The 17513-nt window shown below is 38.4% G+C and overlaps 1 protein-coding gene across 1 annotated transcript in view; it reads left to right on the forward strand.

Moving 5' to 3' along the window:
* The first annotated feature begins 12562 nt into the window (after positions 1–12562).
* The window catches only part of PREP (prolyl endopeptidase), a 292033-nt gene continuing 287082 nt past the window's right edge, over positions 12563–17513 (forward strand). Inside the window, exon 1 of the mRNA XM_069077132.1 lies at positions 12563–12568. The gene's annotated coding sequence lies outside the window, so the exon portion shown is untranslated. The remainder of the gene's footprint in view (positions 12569–17513) is intronic.

The following is a 17513-nucleotide window of genomic DNA, read 5'->3' on the forward strand; positions in this document are numbered from 1 at the left end:
TTAAGGGTCTTCCTGGGACTTTGACATCAATAGAAGTCTGAAGTCCAAGATGAATAACACATAAGGGATAAAAAGAGTGTTTTTACTTAGAAATGATTGTGAAAAACATCAGGGTGGATACCAGTGAGATAGTTGGAAAGAGTGATTGGTTTGAAGGTAGGGCACCTGGGTTCTAGACCTAGTTGTGACACTGATTTACCTGTGAAACTTTGATATGGTCACTTCAGTCCTTGGCCTCAGTTTCCTCAATATACAATGAATGAGTTGGCCTATCTGAACTTAAGGTTTCCTTCTGGCTTTACATCTGATTCCTCTCTCATCTATTCAGTATGGTTTCTGCTTTTGTGTATATATTTGTATAAATACATAAAGTCAATCGGGGGAAATTGAAGAAGGGAAGGATAAGAGGCAACTTGATCTAGTAGAAAGAGGGCTAACCTCAGTCTGAAGACCTGAGTTTGAGTGCTGACTCTGGGAATCTATTAACTGTGAACTTGGGCAAGTGTTCTCATCTGTAAAACTAGGGTGATGTTTGTCCTACCTGCCTCACAGCACTTCCTGTACTGAAATTCCCAAGGCCTACTGCATTGTGAGTGTTTTTAAAAGGGACAAAATGATGACAATTTAGACTAGGGATTTCATCAGGGTAGATTACTCCTGGTGTGGAGACTCCATCCATCCATGCAGATCAGACACTCTCAGGGACTTATGGATTTGGAGAGTCGGCTGGGGCACTGAAAAGTGACTTGCTAGGCCCATAGTCAGTACAGTCAAGATCAGGACTCAGATTCAGGTCTTCCTAACTACAAGGTTAACTCTCCAGTCACTTGACCATGCTGCTTACCACGCTGCTTCAAGTACATGTGTGTACATGTACATTCAGCAGAATGAAATTTATATGTGTAGAATTGCCAACATTTCTATAGGCTTTAAGTTTATTATGTCCTTTATGTACATCTTCTCATCTGATCCACAATGGGGGGGAGGGTGCTCTTATCTCCATAATAATGATAAGAAAATTGAGGCCAAAACAGAATGACTTGCATATTTTGGGAGGAGGGGAAGTAGGAGCTCTTGACCTATAATTTCATTATTGTGTGAAAGTCCTACAAAGGAAATGAAGATTGGGAACTGTTCTGCATCTTCTAGTTAGAGAAATGCTTAGGTCACAGAGAGGTTAAATAATTCGCCCAGGTTCAAAGAACCAATGGACCATGGAAGGAGCCCTTGAAATGAAGCCTTTCTGACTCCAAGACTGAGAATATTCTCAATGCCAAACTGCCTCTCCTAATATACCCTTACACGGGTAACAGTGATATTGGGGATTACTAGTACAACCTGCATCTTCTTGAATTTGGTTAAGATGTTTTGTCCCTATGAACAGGCACACAAGACTTCCTTATAATACTTAGAATATAGGCCAGACAATAAGTGAGTACTTTCGAGCAAACTTGCCTACTACCTTAAAGTAATTCCTTTGATTAAATCCTTTAATACTAAGTGCCTTAGCAGTCCTAAGTCCAGGATACCATAACACCACTTACCATCCAGACTCCCACTACTACCAGCTCCTTCTCTTACCGTATATTGACTCTATCCTTGAGTCTTTATTTGATGTTTTCTATTGAAGCAGGAACATTTAGTGCCACTCCTGAACTTTCAGATTTATGGCCCCTATAGAAACTTTCATAAAATCTGCAGCTATCCAAGAGGTTTTGGTTTGGGTCTCATTGTTATCGAACTCATAAAAATATCTTCCATTGCCAGTTTCATCTGCCTGTATAACATAGTCCAGGAGAGGCTCATGCTGAACCTTAGGCCCCATTTCTCTTCTGTTCAATTGTATTGGGGGTGGGGAGGGAGGGAAGAAGAGCAGAGCCTGCAGTCACGGCCATGCCAGTGGCCTTGATGGAGTGTCATGGCTGTTAGAGTTGTTTTGTTTTTTTAAACCATGCCTAGCCTAATTCAGATTTTCTGTCTCCGCAAAGCTGAAGCAGCATTTCTCATTTTAAGCTGGTGTTCCCTAGCCAGCTCTGAGTTGTAACCTCAGTGTGGCAAGAGAAGGGAAACAGGTGCTTCATCTCTGCAGCATCTGGTTTAGATGACCACAATGTAGGGAGAACACCTGCACTGAGCGGGCAGCCAAGTCTTGCCTCCCATTGTATTCCATTAAGCTTTCTGCCTCCAGCAAAAAAAAAAAGGCATTGTTTATCAGATTTGCCAAAAGAACTCCCAGGGAGGTGGGGAGGGACAGGATAAACAATGCTGAGACAAAACTGAAGGGTAAGCAAGTCAGTGTGAGGCCTTGATTGTTAGTGACCCTCTAAGACAGTCTTTCAGGCCTGACTCAGAGAATGAGGCCAAATCAGCGCTGGCAAAGAGCTACCTGGGCAAAGGAATTTGCTTTGGTTCTCCAAGGTTTCTGGTAATGGACAGTCTCACTCTTCCAAATATTCTATTTCAGGTGTTCAAATCCACAGATTGGAAATAAAATCTTCCTATGCATTTGATGTTACGATTTATGAGACTTCATTGCTCTAAGAAACGTGCCTGACTGCAACTTGAGTTATCAGTATAAATGGAGAGGAACCTGAAGTGTGAAATCCTAAAAGGCTAGAGAATTCTATTTTTTTAAGTATCCTACTTTACAAGCTTGAAGAAACCTCAAGGATCATTAAGTCTAACTTTCATTTTACAGACCAGGAAACTGAGACCCAAAGAGGTTAAGTGATTTGCCAAGGGTCCTGCATCTAGTATCTAAGGAGGTCAGAAGTCAAGTCTCCTCAAACCCAAATCTAAAGTACTTCATTCATGACTATACCACATCATACAACACTACCCTGAAATCCCTAAATAAATGAGCAAAGAGCCACCCAAGTGTTATGATATCATGTAAAACATCTGTAGTATCTTCAAACCAAATTAAGGGGTAGGTGACATTTATCAGCTCATATCCAATGTATCTTCCATGAAAAATAGTTTAGAAGGAGGCTGGTTTTGTTGGTAAAAAGGCCTAAGGATGTCTTTCTGTTTCTTTCCTTTGTATGGAGCGCAAACTAGTGGGAAAGTTAGAAAATTACACTCATAGGAAAGCAACATAGAGATGCTTATTAAATTAGGGCAACCCTCGGGTCTTTTATCAGACAATTTGCATCTTATTTGTGGGACTTGGAGATAAAGATCGGGGAAAATCCATTCTTTTGGACAGGAAGAAAAAATCTAAAGGTATTTGCTTGCATTTTTAAAGGAGTACTGAGGCAAACCACTACAGGAGTCAATCTACAATTCTAACTTAATTTTTGAAATTGAATAAGTATACTTGAAAAATTGCAGTGATTCCTTTTGTTTTTTACAGCACATATATCCCCACAAAACACCCCGCCCTCATTCCCTCTCCCTTGTCACAAAAATAGATAAACAAAAATCACCTGACTTAGCTACCATATACCTGAGAACATAAGCTTCCTCACCAATATCCCCCAACTTTCTATTGAAAAAATAAAGGTGTGTTGGATTTATCATTAAGTTTCCAGAACCAATATAAGTCAATGCCATAAATTCTCTTTTGTTGTTGTTGTGCAGTCATGTCTGACTCTTGGTAATCCCATTTTGTGGTTTTCTTGGCAAAAATAGTGGAGTGGTTTGCCATTTCCTTCTCCAGTTCATTTTACAGATAAGGAAATTGAGGCAAACAGGGTTAAGTGACTTGCTCAGGGTCATACAACTGGAAGTCTCTGAGGTCACATTTTAACTAAGGTCTTCCTGACTCTAGCTAGGCCTGGCGTTCTGTCCACTGAGCCACCCAGCTGCCCAATATACATATGTACATGTACACATACAATATATACACACATATATATAAATCATAATATGTACATATGTATATCTCTTTTGGAATCCCTCATAGCTGTGTTCCTGAATAATGCATGTGACTTGATGCCTTAGGAATGTTAACAATAGAGTAGATAAATTCACCCTGCAAACCATGTGTATTATTTATGTTCCAGAATGACAAAAACTTTGTTTTTAAAAAAAAATCCAGATTTTTCTGAATGTTCCTTGCAATGAACTTAGAAATCTGTCAAGTTGAAGATGCTAGTCTTCTGGCCTTTCGCATTACTATTCTTTGAAGAGAGGAATTTACTTTAAGGAGGTTCCAGCAGCACTCTGCTTGTACTGATTTGGTGCCACGATTAGACTCTACTCAAACCTGCATGCAATATTTAAATGGTTTTATGCCTAAGCATGTTGTAAACATTGACAAATTGACTTTCTCAGATTTACTTTGTACAGTCTCTATTGGGGATTGATCCCACGTTTTGTTCTGCAAAATGTGAGACCATTTTTACTCCATTTTGCGATAGATTTACTAGGGTAAATCTTCTGCGGGAGAAAGACATCCATAAAGTTTAGGACCTGAAGGATTACGCAGCACACTTAGCTGCTGCTATCCACATGAAGCCAACAAAGCATAGCTCCAGTTACTTAAAAGTTTCCTGGTAATTATTAAATAAACTCTGAAGTCTTTCCTTGGCTTGAAAGTGGTTTGTTTAATGACCATTTATTTAAAGATCGTTAAGTCTTCGAGGTTCAAGGGTAACAGGGGAGATAATACCATGGCGATGATACCAACCTTCTTTTACAGCATCGGCTTCCCTGGAGATCAGACTTTCTAAATGACTTTGTTGTGGAGCCAGGCTGTTCTATTAATCTGTCTGTCCCAGCCTTCACCTTATGCCCAGACAGTTAATCTAAAAAAGGAGAGAAGCCGGGGGACTTATAGGGATAAGCAGAATAATACAACACCTACAAATAATCCTTTTGTCAGTGTCAGGGGGCACTATCATGTCACTAAAGATTATTCTCTCTCAGATATGTGGTTGCTAGGGTGTTAAAACAGACCTGCAGCTCTCCTCAATTCAGAGAGTCATCAACCCTTACTTTATTTTATGTTTTCTTAATTTAAGAAAAATGAGGTGCGCATGAGATTCTTAAAAAAAAAAAAAACCTACTCATTTTGCCTTATCCATCTTGGGGTCAGTTTTCTAGACCCCAGGACTTCAGGTCAAGAAGATCTGAATTTAACTCCTGCCTCCGACACTTGCCAGCTGTGTGATCCTGGACAACTCACTTAACTTCTCTCAGACTCATTTTTCTAATCTATTAAATGGGATAATCATTATACCTATCTCACAGAGTTGTAAAAGTCAAATGAAATCGATAAATGAATACATGAAGTGCTCACTATTTGCAAAGAATTTTCTTAAGTGCTAGCGATCCAAAAAGAGAAGTCAGCCTCTGCTATCAAAGAGTTCACATTCTTTTATTTCTATTTATTTAATCTTAATTTATGGGATAAAACAAGCATTTCCATAACATAGTATAATTTTTTTTAACAATTGCATGTGAAACTGCAAATCTGTTTTGTACAACTTGCTATAAATATAAAGTCATCATGTAAATTTCTTTTTGTCCTTTTTTTAAAGGAGCTCACATTCTAATGAGTGAATAGAGAATACATAATACATATATATAAAGCACTTTGCAGACTTTTAAAGTACTATGTATTAGCCATCATCATAATACTAGCTATCATTTAAGACTCTAAGTATTTATTTTAACTTGAAGGGAATACAACATATTAAAATAAATGCATCTATTGGAGAAGGCAATTGTCATTTGAAAAAAATTTTAAATATGAGCATTTTAATTTTTTTTTAATTTTCTAAGCCACTTTATTCAGTTCTGTACAAGTAGGAATGACCCTCTTGTCTAACCCAACCTAGCAAAAACTTGTTCAATTATAAGGTGGTGAAGAGAGTGCTGGGCTTGGAGTCAGGAAGACCTGAGTTCAAATATGGCTTCAAACACATGCTAGCTGTGTTACCCTAAGCAAGTCACTTAACCTCTGTCTACCTATTTCCTCATCTGTAAAATGGGGATAATAATAATACCTCTCACCCAGAGCTGTTGTGAGGATAAAATAAGATAATATTTAAATAGCACTTAGCCCAGTGTCTGGCACATAGTAGGTACTCTGTAAAAGAGAGCCATTATTATTTAGTTTTTGTCTTTGTATCCACAAGACCCCAAGGGAGCCAGCAGCAGCCTTGCTGAGACAAGTTGTTTTTTTCTTTTTAAATTTTTACTTTCAATCAATCTCTTGTCACAGATTTGTTGCTGCCATTTTTTTTTTAAAGCAATTGGGGCTAAGTAACTTGCTCAAGGTTACACCGCCAGTTATTTCTGGGTGTGGTGCTGAGTATCTGAACCCGGATTTGATCCAGGTCATCCTGACACTGGAGCCGGTGCTCTTACTCGCTGAGCCACCTGGCCGCCCCTAAGCAATTGGGGTTAAGTAACTTGCTCAAGGTTACACGGCCAGGTGTTTCTGGGGGGGTGCTAAGTGTCTGAGCCCGGGATTCGATCTCCAGGTCTTCTCAACACTGGAGCCGGTGCTCTTACTCACTGTGCTACCTGGCCACCCCTGTTGCTGACATTTTTAAAAGGAGTACAGCAATAAAGCAAAAGTCCCTATAGTAGAAGTATAGACAATTCAACCAGGAGAAATCAAAGTAGGCCACTCAAGCTTTGGTCCTAATGATCATGGAATTTTCCAAGTAAAGAATTTCATCCATAGAAGGTTAAATTACTATAAAATATTGACTACCAGAAAGTTAACATGGAAGGAGAGAATGTTAGATTCAAAAATTAACCCAAATTTTCCAATTCTTCTCTCTTGGGTTAATAGAATATAGTTTTTATTTTTTCCTTCTCCCCCAATCTCCCAGCCCTCCCACACCTCCACTACTCTTTCAGAACTAAATTGACCTTCATGAACAGGCAGTAAAAACACAGACTTGAACTTGGTCCAAAAGCCTTTTAGCACCTCATCATTATGAACTCTGAGGTTATGTTTGAATATAAATTTTCTAATTTTCCTTTACTAGACAGATAGACAACACAAAATCAGTTTGGGCATGTTGGATACCTCCAGTCTTACAAAGGAAGAAAAAATGGAAAGGCTTTTAGAAATACCTTTGTCAATGTAAAAATTAGTGAAAATGAGACCATTCATCTGCCTGACTGGTGTCAAAGAAGCAATTAAAATGAAACCTCACAAGATTCCTCAGGAAAAAGACAAAACATAAATGACTGGTTTCAGGATTGAGCAAGATTTCCAACAGACAAAGGTGTTTACATGCTTTTGTTGTTAGACCATAAGGTCATAGAGGTAGACCTGTAAAGTCAATGATCCTGAAAGTCAAGGATAGTAGGTCCCTGGCTAGTTTCCAGTCTTTTGTTACAAATAATAGTATAGTGAATTGTGATCAGATCATTAAAAAGAATTATAATAAACACATACATAAGAAAGTCACATTGGGCCACAATATATACTCTAAACCTAGGATTAGTTGAAATATATATGTGAAAAAAGTTAGGTAAAAACCCCAAAGGAAAACTTCTGGAGGTTAGTCCATATACCACCACTCAATAAGATGTAATTTTTTCCTTTTACTAGCTGAGTTGATGACAAGGAACACAGTGAATTTTGGTTCTTGGTTATAGCCTGTAGGGTCAATTGAATACCTACTGGGAGAAGACAATTTTGATCTTTTTTTTTCTATTTCATCCATTAAGCATACTGTACTAGGCAAACAGATGTGTGTGTGTGTGTGTGTGTGTGTGTGTGTGTGTTGAGTATGAACCTACTCTATTTTGGTTACATATGGGATTTTAGATTTAGAGTTAGTAGTCAATCGACAAACACTTATTAGTTACTATGGGCCAGGATTATAAAAACAAAAGTGAGACACGATTTGCTCTATAGGAACTTATATTCTAATAGGAGAGATGATATGTATGTGCACATATATGTGTGTGCATATATCTGTACATGTATGTATGTGTGTGTGAATACAAAATGCAAACAGGGCAGCTAGGTGGCACAGTGAATAGAGTGCTAAGCCTGCAGTCAGGAAGTTACTATCTGTGAGACCCTGGAGAAGTCATTTAACCCTGTTTGCTTCAGTTTTCTCATCTGTAAAAATGAGCTGAAGAAAGGAAATGGCAAATCGCTCCAGCATCTTTGCCAAGAAAACCCTAAATGTGGGTCACCAAAAGTCAGACATGACTGAAAAATGATTGAACAACAATAAAAAATGCAAACAAAATGAATGCAAAGTATGTAGAGACTGTGGAGGAAATGGACTAGAAGCTAAGAGGATCCAGGAAAGGTTGTTGTAGAATATGGCATTTAAGCTAAGTTTTGAAGGAAACCAAAGATTCCAAAAGGTAAAGATGAAAAAGGGAGAACATTCCAGTCATGGGAGTCATTCAGTACAAAGGCAGAGAAAGGGGAGATGGGGCAGCATATCTTGTATGAAGCCTAGCAAGACAATTAATATGGCTACATGTTACCCTAGAGTACATGGAGAAGTGTAAGAAGTGTGGCATTTAAAAAGTTCAAGCAACATAATTTCTGGGTAATCAGTCATTTTATTAATTATGCTAGCATTTTAATAAAAGAGGTCAGTGGCACTCTCCAATGCTTCATGGCAGTGGGCTCACTGCTTAAATGGACTTGGAAAAGTGGGTGTTCTCCATGGTGGCAATCAACTCTGATTGGTTAATAAGGAATGAGGGAGAATGAATATTACAATGAAAGGCTGAACATATTCTAATGAATTTCAATTATGTCATTTACTTCTAAGTTACCCCCAGTCTTGGGCAATCTAAACAAAGAATCTTCATCCCCCAACTAAGCCTTAGTGGAAGACAATGGGGCAAGAGTTTCACCTTAGATTAGAAGTCTGATCTAGTTGGGTGAAGTAGCAATCCCCAGAATGAGGAGAGTGCTAATTCTATCTTCCATCAGACCTGTCCTTGTATTGGACAAGGAAATAGAACAGGGGGAAAACTTGGATCTCCCCAATTTTAATAATTGGCTATTAGTATGAGAGATAAATAATCATTTCTCTCAGAAGACTAAAAAGGTGTCAATAGTTTTAAATGTCTAGTTTATATTTGATTCTAGGGGTAATCGTGAAACACTGGAAGAGGGTGATAGGACGTGCAGTTTTGCTCTTTAAGAAAATCACTTTGGTGGCCGTGCAGAAGATGGATTAGAATGGGGAAGGAGACCAAAATGGAGACTTTTGCAAGGAGATGAGAGTCTGAAGATGAGATGAGAGCCTGAACTACAGTGGTGATTGAATGAGTAGAAGCAAAGTATACATTTGAGAGATGTTGTGGTGGAAGAAATGGCAAAATTTGACAACTGATTAGACACATGGAAAGAATGAGTCCAGAACAACAGCAAGGCTGCATACCTCGATTGGAAGAATACTGTGGCCCTCAGCAGTAATAAGGAAGTTCAAAAGGGTGGGTGGGTCTGAGGAGAAAGCTAATGTGCTCTGTTTTAGACATGGCGAATGTTAGATAACTGGGATATGCAGTTCAAAATGTCCAATAGACAGTAGGTAATCCAGCACTGGAGCTCAGGAGAGAAACTAGGACTAGATATATAGATATGAAAATCAACTGTATAGAGATGACAAACGACTCCGTATAAGCTAATGAGGTCAACAAGTGAGAGAATATAGATCAAAGGGGAAGAGGGCCCAGGACAGAGGCTCATGATACCTCCACAGGTGGTGGGAATGATGTGAATGAAGACCTAGCAAAAGAGACAGAGGAAGTTGTGAGACACGTGGGAGAACTAAAGGGGCAGTGTCATGCAAGCCCAGAGAGGAAACAATATCCAGGAGGAGAAAGTGGTTAATTGTTAAATGTTACAGAGAGATTAGAATGGATGAGGAGTAAGAAGAGACCATTAGATTTGGCAATTAAGAAATCATTGGTAATTTTGAAGAGAGCAGTTACAATTGAGTGATGAGGTCAGAAACCAGATTGTCAAGGGTTTAGGAGAGAGTGAGAGGAATAAATATGGAAGCACCAAAGTGAAGATGTATTTTTTTTCAAGAAGTTTATCTCAGAAAGGGAAGAGAAAAATAGAGTTATGAGGGTGCTAGAATTTCTTTAAGTGCTAGTGTTCTTTAAGGGCTAGAGAGAGTTGGTTGAACATATCTATAGTCAGCAGGGAAGAAATCAGTAGGTAGGAAGAGATTGAAGATTTGAAAGAAGGGCTAATAAAGGGATAATCTGCTAGAGAATGCAGGAGTGTATGGGATGAAGGGTACTTAAAAGGGGTTGACATAACAAGTAGAGGAGCCATCTCTTCACTAGACATTGGAGTAAAGGATGATGTAGTGGGGGATCATGCCAAAAAGCTGTGAAATGTGAAGTAGGTGAGAAAATGGATGAGTTCTCAATGAATGGTATCAATATTCCTAGAAAAGTATGAGGTGAGGTCCTCAGCTGAAATGATAGGAGTGGTAGGGTAGAGAACAAAAGAGAAGGCTTGCAACAGTTATTGTGATATGTTGATTAGACTCACCAATCACAAGATCAAGAATGTGAGCATCAGGGGCGGCTAGGTGGTGGTGGTACAGTGAGTAAAGAGCTGGCCCTGGAGTCAGGAGGTCCTGAGTTCGGTTCTGGCCTCAGACACTTAACACCCACCCAAAAACCTTGGGCAAGTTACTTAACCCCAATTGCTCTCCAAAAAAATGCAAAAAAAAAAAAGAATGTGAGCATCCCTTTGTGTACCTGACATAACAGAAGTGATTGATAAGGAGTAAAAGAATTGTCTTGATGCAGTGAGAGCTCATTAAAATCAGGTGACAAAGTTATGGTGGATCCAATTAGCATAGTTGTGTGACTTTCTCCAGCTCTAGTCAGCAATATGACACTAGAAGTGAATAATGGGAAAAGTCAGGGGCTGGAGTTTGACAAGTCATGAGGAGGGATAGAACAAAGAAATAGGACAAAAATATAAGGGTGAAATATAGCATAGAGTTGAACGAGTTCACCAAAAGCTTAAAATTGAAAAGGAAGGAAAGAACAGCCAGAACAGGGGTGATGGCCTGGGAAATGCTGAGCAACAGAGTGACTGGAAATGCTAATAAGGATGAAGAACAATTTTAAGAGGAATAAGGATTGAAGAGAACATAGAATGATAAACAATTATGTTTGGATAAAGGAATTCCAAAATGACTGATCATGGAAGTTGAACAATTGTGGATAAACACAAGATTAAGAATGTGACCATCTTGTGAAGCTGGGGTGGCATGGTCATGATGGATGAGTAGTAAGGAACTGGGAGATTAGTGTATGCCAAAGTCCCTTAGTTATGAGAAAAGGAGTTGAAGTAGAAAGGAAAACTGTGATCCAGGCCCTGAATTCAATGAGAAAGAATGGAGAAGATTCTGGAACTCACTTGATAATAACCACCAGGATCAAGAAGAATCCTTTGTTGTTGTTGTTGTTCAATCATGTCTGATTCTTCGTGACCCCAATTGGTATTTTCTTGGCAAAGACACTGGAGTGGTTTGCCTTTTCCTTCTCCAGCTCATTTAACAGATGAGGAAACTGAAGTAAACAGTGACTTGCCCAAGGTCACACAGCTACTAAGTGTTTGATTTCAACTCATGAAGACGAGTCTCCCTGATTTTAAGTCTGGTGTTCTCTCCACTGTACCACCTAACTATCCAATTTCCAGGTAAATCATTCTCAGGGATTTCAGGATCTGATTCACAGTTTCTATCTTCAATGTACACATCGATCTCTACTCAAATGCCCTAGCCTTCCAATTCACTGACCTTCTCAATTCTTATTTAATTCAATTTATTTTAAAGTTTTGTTAAGGATCTAACTATGAAGCACTTGTTGTTTTTCAATCATTTTTCAGTCATGTCTTCATGACCCCATTTGTATTTTCTTGGCAAAAATACTGGAGTGGTTGGCCATTTCCTTCTCCAGTTCATCTTACAGATGAGGAGATTGAGGCAAGCAAGGGTTAAGTGACTTGCTTGGGGTCACACAGCTAATAAGTGTCTGAGTTTGGATTTGAACTTAGGTCCTCCTGGCTCCAGGGCTGGCATTCTAGCTACTGTGCCACCTCACTGCCCCTTATGAAGCACTTGGGATTAAAATAAAACAACAATCAAGACTGAAAATACCCCAGGCCTCAAGGAGCTTACATTCTGCCCATGACTTTTATCTTCACTCCACCCCTTCCACCCATCCATTAGTGATTTGTCAGTGAATCAACAAGCATTTATTAAGTTCCTACTATGATCTAGGCATTGTGCTAAGCACTGGGCATATAAAGTCAGGTAAAAGATATTCAGTGTTCTCAAGGGGCTAACATTCTAACAGGGGAGATAACATGAAAACAACTATGTGCAACTATGATAAAGACAAGATAAATTAGAGGTAATCAATAGAGGGAAAATGCTAGGATTAAGGTGGATCAGAAAAGCTTTCTAGCAGAAGGTAGGATGCCAGCAAAGACTTTAAGGAAGGCAGGGAAGTTAAGAGGCAGAGATGAGGAAGGAAAGCATTCCAGGAATGGGGGACAGCAAGTAAAAATTCCCTGAGTTGGGAAACAAAATGCCTCATTCAAGGAACAGTAAGGAGTCCATGGATCAAAGAGTACATGGGGAGGAGGGGAATAGGAAGGAATAAGAATAGAAAAGTAGGAAGGAGCCAGGTTGTTGAGGGCTTTAAAAACAGAGGATTTTATATTTGATCGAGGCAATAGGGAGCAACTGGAGTTGATTTAATAGGGAGTGACATGGTCAAATTTGTGCTTTTAGAAGATCAGTTTGACAGCTGAATGGAAGAAGTAAAGAAGGACTAGGATGGGGAGAGACTTGAAGCAGCAAGACCAAAAGGATGCCAGTGGAATTTATTAAGTGAGGGGTAACATGGTCAGACTGTGCTTTAGGAAAATCACTTCAGTGACTGAATGAAAGGTAAGTCGAAGAGGAGAGAATCTTGAGGCAGGCAGGTGTACCTGTAATAGGTATGAGGTAATGAAGGCCTGCACTAGAGTGGTGGCCGTGTCATAGAAGATAAGGAGGTATAGTCAAGAGATGCTACAAAGGTAAAATTGACAGATCTTGGAAATAGATTGGAAATGGGCGATAAGGGACAGTTTTAAGCCTGAGGAACTAGGAAGAGGATGTTGTCCTCTACAGTAACAAGGTATTTAGGAATGGGGGAAGATATTTGGTAAAACTAACTGAATTTAACTGAATAGTAGACAAAGTGGATAATCTGTCAGATGATAATATCCAAGGCTATGAAAACACACATTTCTCATTGAAGCCTTTGCTGACAGGACAGGAGCTGTCCACAGCTGAAGCTCTTTTAATTCATCTAGGAAAAAGGGATTCGTTTTGCGCACCAGGACTAAAAAGGATGTTGATATTCTTGCCATGTTGATAGAGTCAAATTTTATGCAAGCACTTTATAAATGCTCAAACCAGTTTAAAAAGAAAAGTATGTTTGTTTCTTTAAATCCAGTTGGCATGATATTGAACCACTTCTTTTATTTTTGTCATTTGTAGTTTCTCTTATACAAGAGTGTTGGACACAAATCAGTATGGAAAACCTGAGTTCAGATCCTGCCCTTGAAACTCAACTCATATGAAATGCTGCATACCGGTTGTGGAAAATGGACAAATCACTTAACCACTCTGGGCCACAGCTTCTTCATCTATAAAATGGGGATAATAATAATAATGCTAATACTTGTATTATCTACCTGAAGAGAGGTTATGAAACTCCAGTGAGATAAGGCGTGTGAAGTTCTCTGCAAACCCAAAAGTACTACAAATATCAGCTAGTAGGAAGTAGTAACTGCACTATTGCTGTTTGTTGTTATTTGTTGTTGACTTTTTGGTGTCTGATGATGGTGATGGTGGTGTTGTGTCTCATTCCTCTCATCTTAGTTCAACGGAGTACAGCTAAAAACTCTGGGACAGGTTGCTGTCCTGCTATTATTTATTTATGTTTAATGTTCTGCAGACTATTGTACAGGTGAATGAAAGGCCTACTTTTATAACTAAATAAGAGCAATGGGATATTAGTATTGTTTTTGCTATGCTAGCTGATTTTTTTTAAATGTCCTTGTCTCCAGTCCCTCAAGACTTAAGATATTAACACTGTGAACTGTTACGCCCAAATTAGCCTGCATCTGGCATCATAATCCATACTACAGAAGATTCTTGGCTATATACCCCTGACTACACAGCAAAGTCAAGTAGCCTATAGGCTAAATTTCAGTTGGAAGTTAGTGGCTAGCAAAAATAAATATGTAATTATTTTCCCCATCCAAGTTCTCAGACCCCTCTGTTATCTATCCATGAACCTCAGGCATAGAACTATAGCAAGCTACAATCTCTGTTTCCTGTGGAATTAGATAATGTATTTATTTCCATAATATGTCTCATCTTATGGAAGTGAAGTGAGGAATAAATAAGGTAAGTCATCAACCTCTGAAGACCTAGAGTATGGTCTTTGGGAGAAGGACATTTGATTTTTTTAGTTTATTTTTATGATTTATTAAATAAAATGAGCATTTCCATAACATAATGCAATAGAAAAGATGATCTCAAATGAAACCATAAATCTACTATGTACAACTTGCTGTTCCTTTTATTTATACAACAAAATTATTACGCAACTTTCTTTTTTTTTCTTCCCCCCCCCGAAATGGCTACCATTGGAAACAAATATGTATGTGTGTGAGTATGTGTGTGTGTGTGTGTGTGTGTATGTGTGTGTGTAAAATTATTCTATACATACTTCTATTTATCAATTCTTTCTCTGGATGCAGGTAGTGTCTTTATATGTCCTTCCAAAGGACAACTAGGATGAGGAGAGACATAAATGACTCAGAGTATTCCAGGGTTAGTATCCATGACATCTCCCCTTAGCCCTTACACAAACCACCAATAAGCAGCAAGATGCATGTAAGCTCCAAGGAGTATGGGCATGCCACCCTCAAAAAGTGTCACAGAGACCATATTTTGAGTGAGTCTGTGTAGATGTAGAAATTAGGCTACAAAAAGGGAAGATATAACTACCTACAAGGATGAAAGAGTGAACACAAGTTTCCTCTGTGTGTCATCAGCAAATTATCAAAAAAGAGACAAAACCTCAATTAGATAAAAATCTCTTCTGACATCTCACTTGCTAGAGCTATGAATTTTACAGGAACAAGCTGGGAAACACTGACCATGCTAGAATATACACTCTTAGACTTCCCAACCAATATATAGGCAGGAACCAGGGGAAAGTATAAATATCTTCAACAGACTAATAGTAGCCGCTAGCTAGGAGCCTGCTGAGGGTAACAGGAAAGAATAGCAGCTGTGGAGAACAAGGAATAGCACTGCAAGCCTTCTGGGAGCAATTTTTAGAGAACCTCATCACAGTATGAGAAAAAAGTCCCACTAGGGTTGTGACACAGGGAAATGCTTATTGATGGAATCCTTGTAGGACTGTGAGTTACTTCGATGCTCCCTTTGATAACTAGGTTGTGTAGTGGATAGAGCCAGCCATGAAGCTTTGAGATAAATCCAATTTGAGGCATGTATTAACTGTGTGACCTGGTCAAGTGGTTTAACATCTGTTTGCCTCAGTTTTCTCAACTGTAAAATTGGGATCATAAATAGCACCTACCTCCTAGGGTTGTTGTGAGGTCAAATGAAATAAAATTTGTAAAAGTGTGTGGCACAATGTCTGACACATAGTGAACATTTAATGAATCCTTATTTCTTTCCTTCCTTCCTCCCTCTCTTCTTCCCCTCCTTCCTTTCTTCCTTCCCTCCTTTCTTCCTCTTTTCCTTCTTTCCTTCCTTTCTCCCCTTTTCCTTCCTCCCTGCCTTCCTTTTCTCCTTCCTTCTCTTTGCAAAGATTCATTAAGGTTTATTTTTTTTAGCAAAATTGTGTTCTCATACATTACCACCTGCATGATTGCAAGAGGAAATTAGCTATAAGTTTTCCAGGCTATCCTAGGAAGGGATTTGCCCAGGTTTCTAGCTAGGAAGTTAAATTAAAAGGGATGTGACCTCTCTCTAAGATTAATCCAGTTGTCCCAATAGTAACAAAAATTAGAAAGGATTTTATAGATTATATAGTATATTATCCTCTTTTCACACATAGGAAAACTGAAGCTCATGGTAGCAAAATGATTTGACCAAGATCATGAAGGTAGTAAATAGCAGATTTGAACCTATGCCTTTTGAAGCCAAAGCTGTTGTTATTTCTACTTCCTGATGCCAGCTTACTTTTCTATAACACAGTATACATTTTCCCTTTAGTCTGTACATTCTCAAAAGCTAATTAAACTCCATCTTGAAGATTCCTTATTATTATATAGCTTTTTAGCTGACTTCCCATTTATCCTATTGTAAGAGCCATACTTTCCTGACAATTTCAATAATGAAAAAAATGCTGTTGAGTAATACATGAACCTCATAGTCCTTTGCAATAACAGCTTTTGCATGGATTTTATTGTTGGCTCTTTTTTCTTTAAAAAAATGACTACTAACATAAAATGAAAATCATTCCTTTCTCAAAAGTTTACCTTATAGATCTGCTTGTCATTTCAGGTTTCAAAGACTTCCCTCCAAAACCAATAGGTCAAACTACTTGTGATCCTTGTGATGCTACCCTTCATTATTAAGGATACTTAACACACAGGTGGTACATTTTATCAATAAATTTCAATTTTCCCTCCATTAAGACTTCTCTTAAAACTGATAAGAAGTTCCAGTGTGGGGTTTCACTTTGTCACTTTGACTGCATTCATAATCATCATTTGATGTTGAAAGAGCCCTGAATTTGGAGTCAGAAAATATGGGTTCAAATTATGACATTTAGGCAAGTCACTTACATCTCTAGGCATTAGTTTCTTCCTATATAAAATTAAAGTTGGGAGTAAATGGAGTAGAATCACTTCTAGTCCTAAATCCTATGAACTTAGAGTGAGAGTAGAAGACTGTCAAATAATGAGAAGACAGGGAAAGGGCAAATGTCATACCATGAACTAGATAATCAGGGTTCTTAGTACCTGAGCTATGCCAAAAGCACATTGACAACTGAAAAAAATGTCAGTTGAAGACTTTTAACAGATCAGTTCAAATACAGAAACAGAATGAAGAGTTAACATTAAAGGAAGTGTCTAAAAAAGAGTTCTATTACAGGGCAACAGGGCAGGTTACTTCTCTATGAATAAATCTCATTTTTGGCACTGGTTTGAGATACCTCAGTGACAATAGCATGCTAATCCAAGATAGAAATATCAGTTGTATTTTGTTGAAGCCAGTCTTAAAACTTTTGTTTTTAGCCCTGAGCTAGCGGGATCTACTGGTAAGGGGATATAAAAAGTACATCTTTTTTAACATTAGGTTTTTATGGAAGGATTTTGTGGTACTTTAAAGGGAAATGCCAAAATGTTAATATTGAGAACAATAAAATATGAAGTGAATGCTTTAAAGGAAAGAATGAAAGAATAGAGAAGAGAAACTACTCTGTCTTATAGCTATGTTATTGCCATCATTAAATTAAAGAGTTTTGGCAAAGAACTGAAAAAA

This window comes from Petaurus breviceps, unplaced genomic scaffold (genome assembly GCF_028583685.1).
Source record: "Petaurus breviceps papuanus isolate PSGF00001 unplaced genomic scaffold, PetGlider_PUasm1.0 90977, whole genome shotgun sequence".
Lineage (NCBI taxonomy): Eukaryota > Metazoa > Chordata > Mammalia > Diprotodontia > Petauridae > Petaurus > Petaurus breviceps.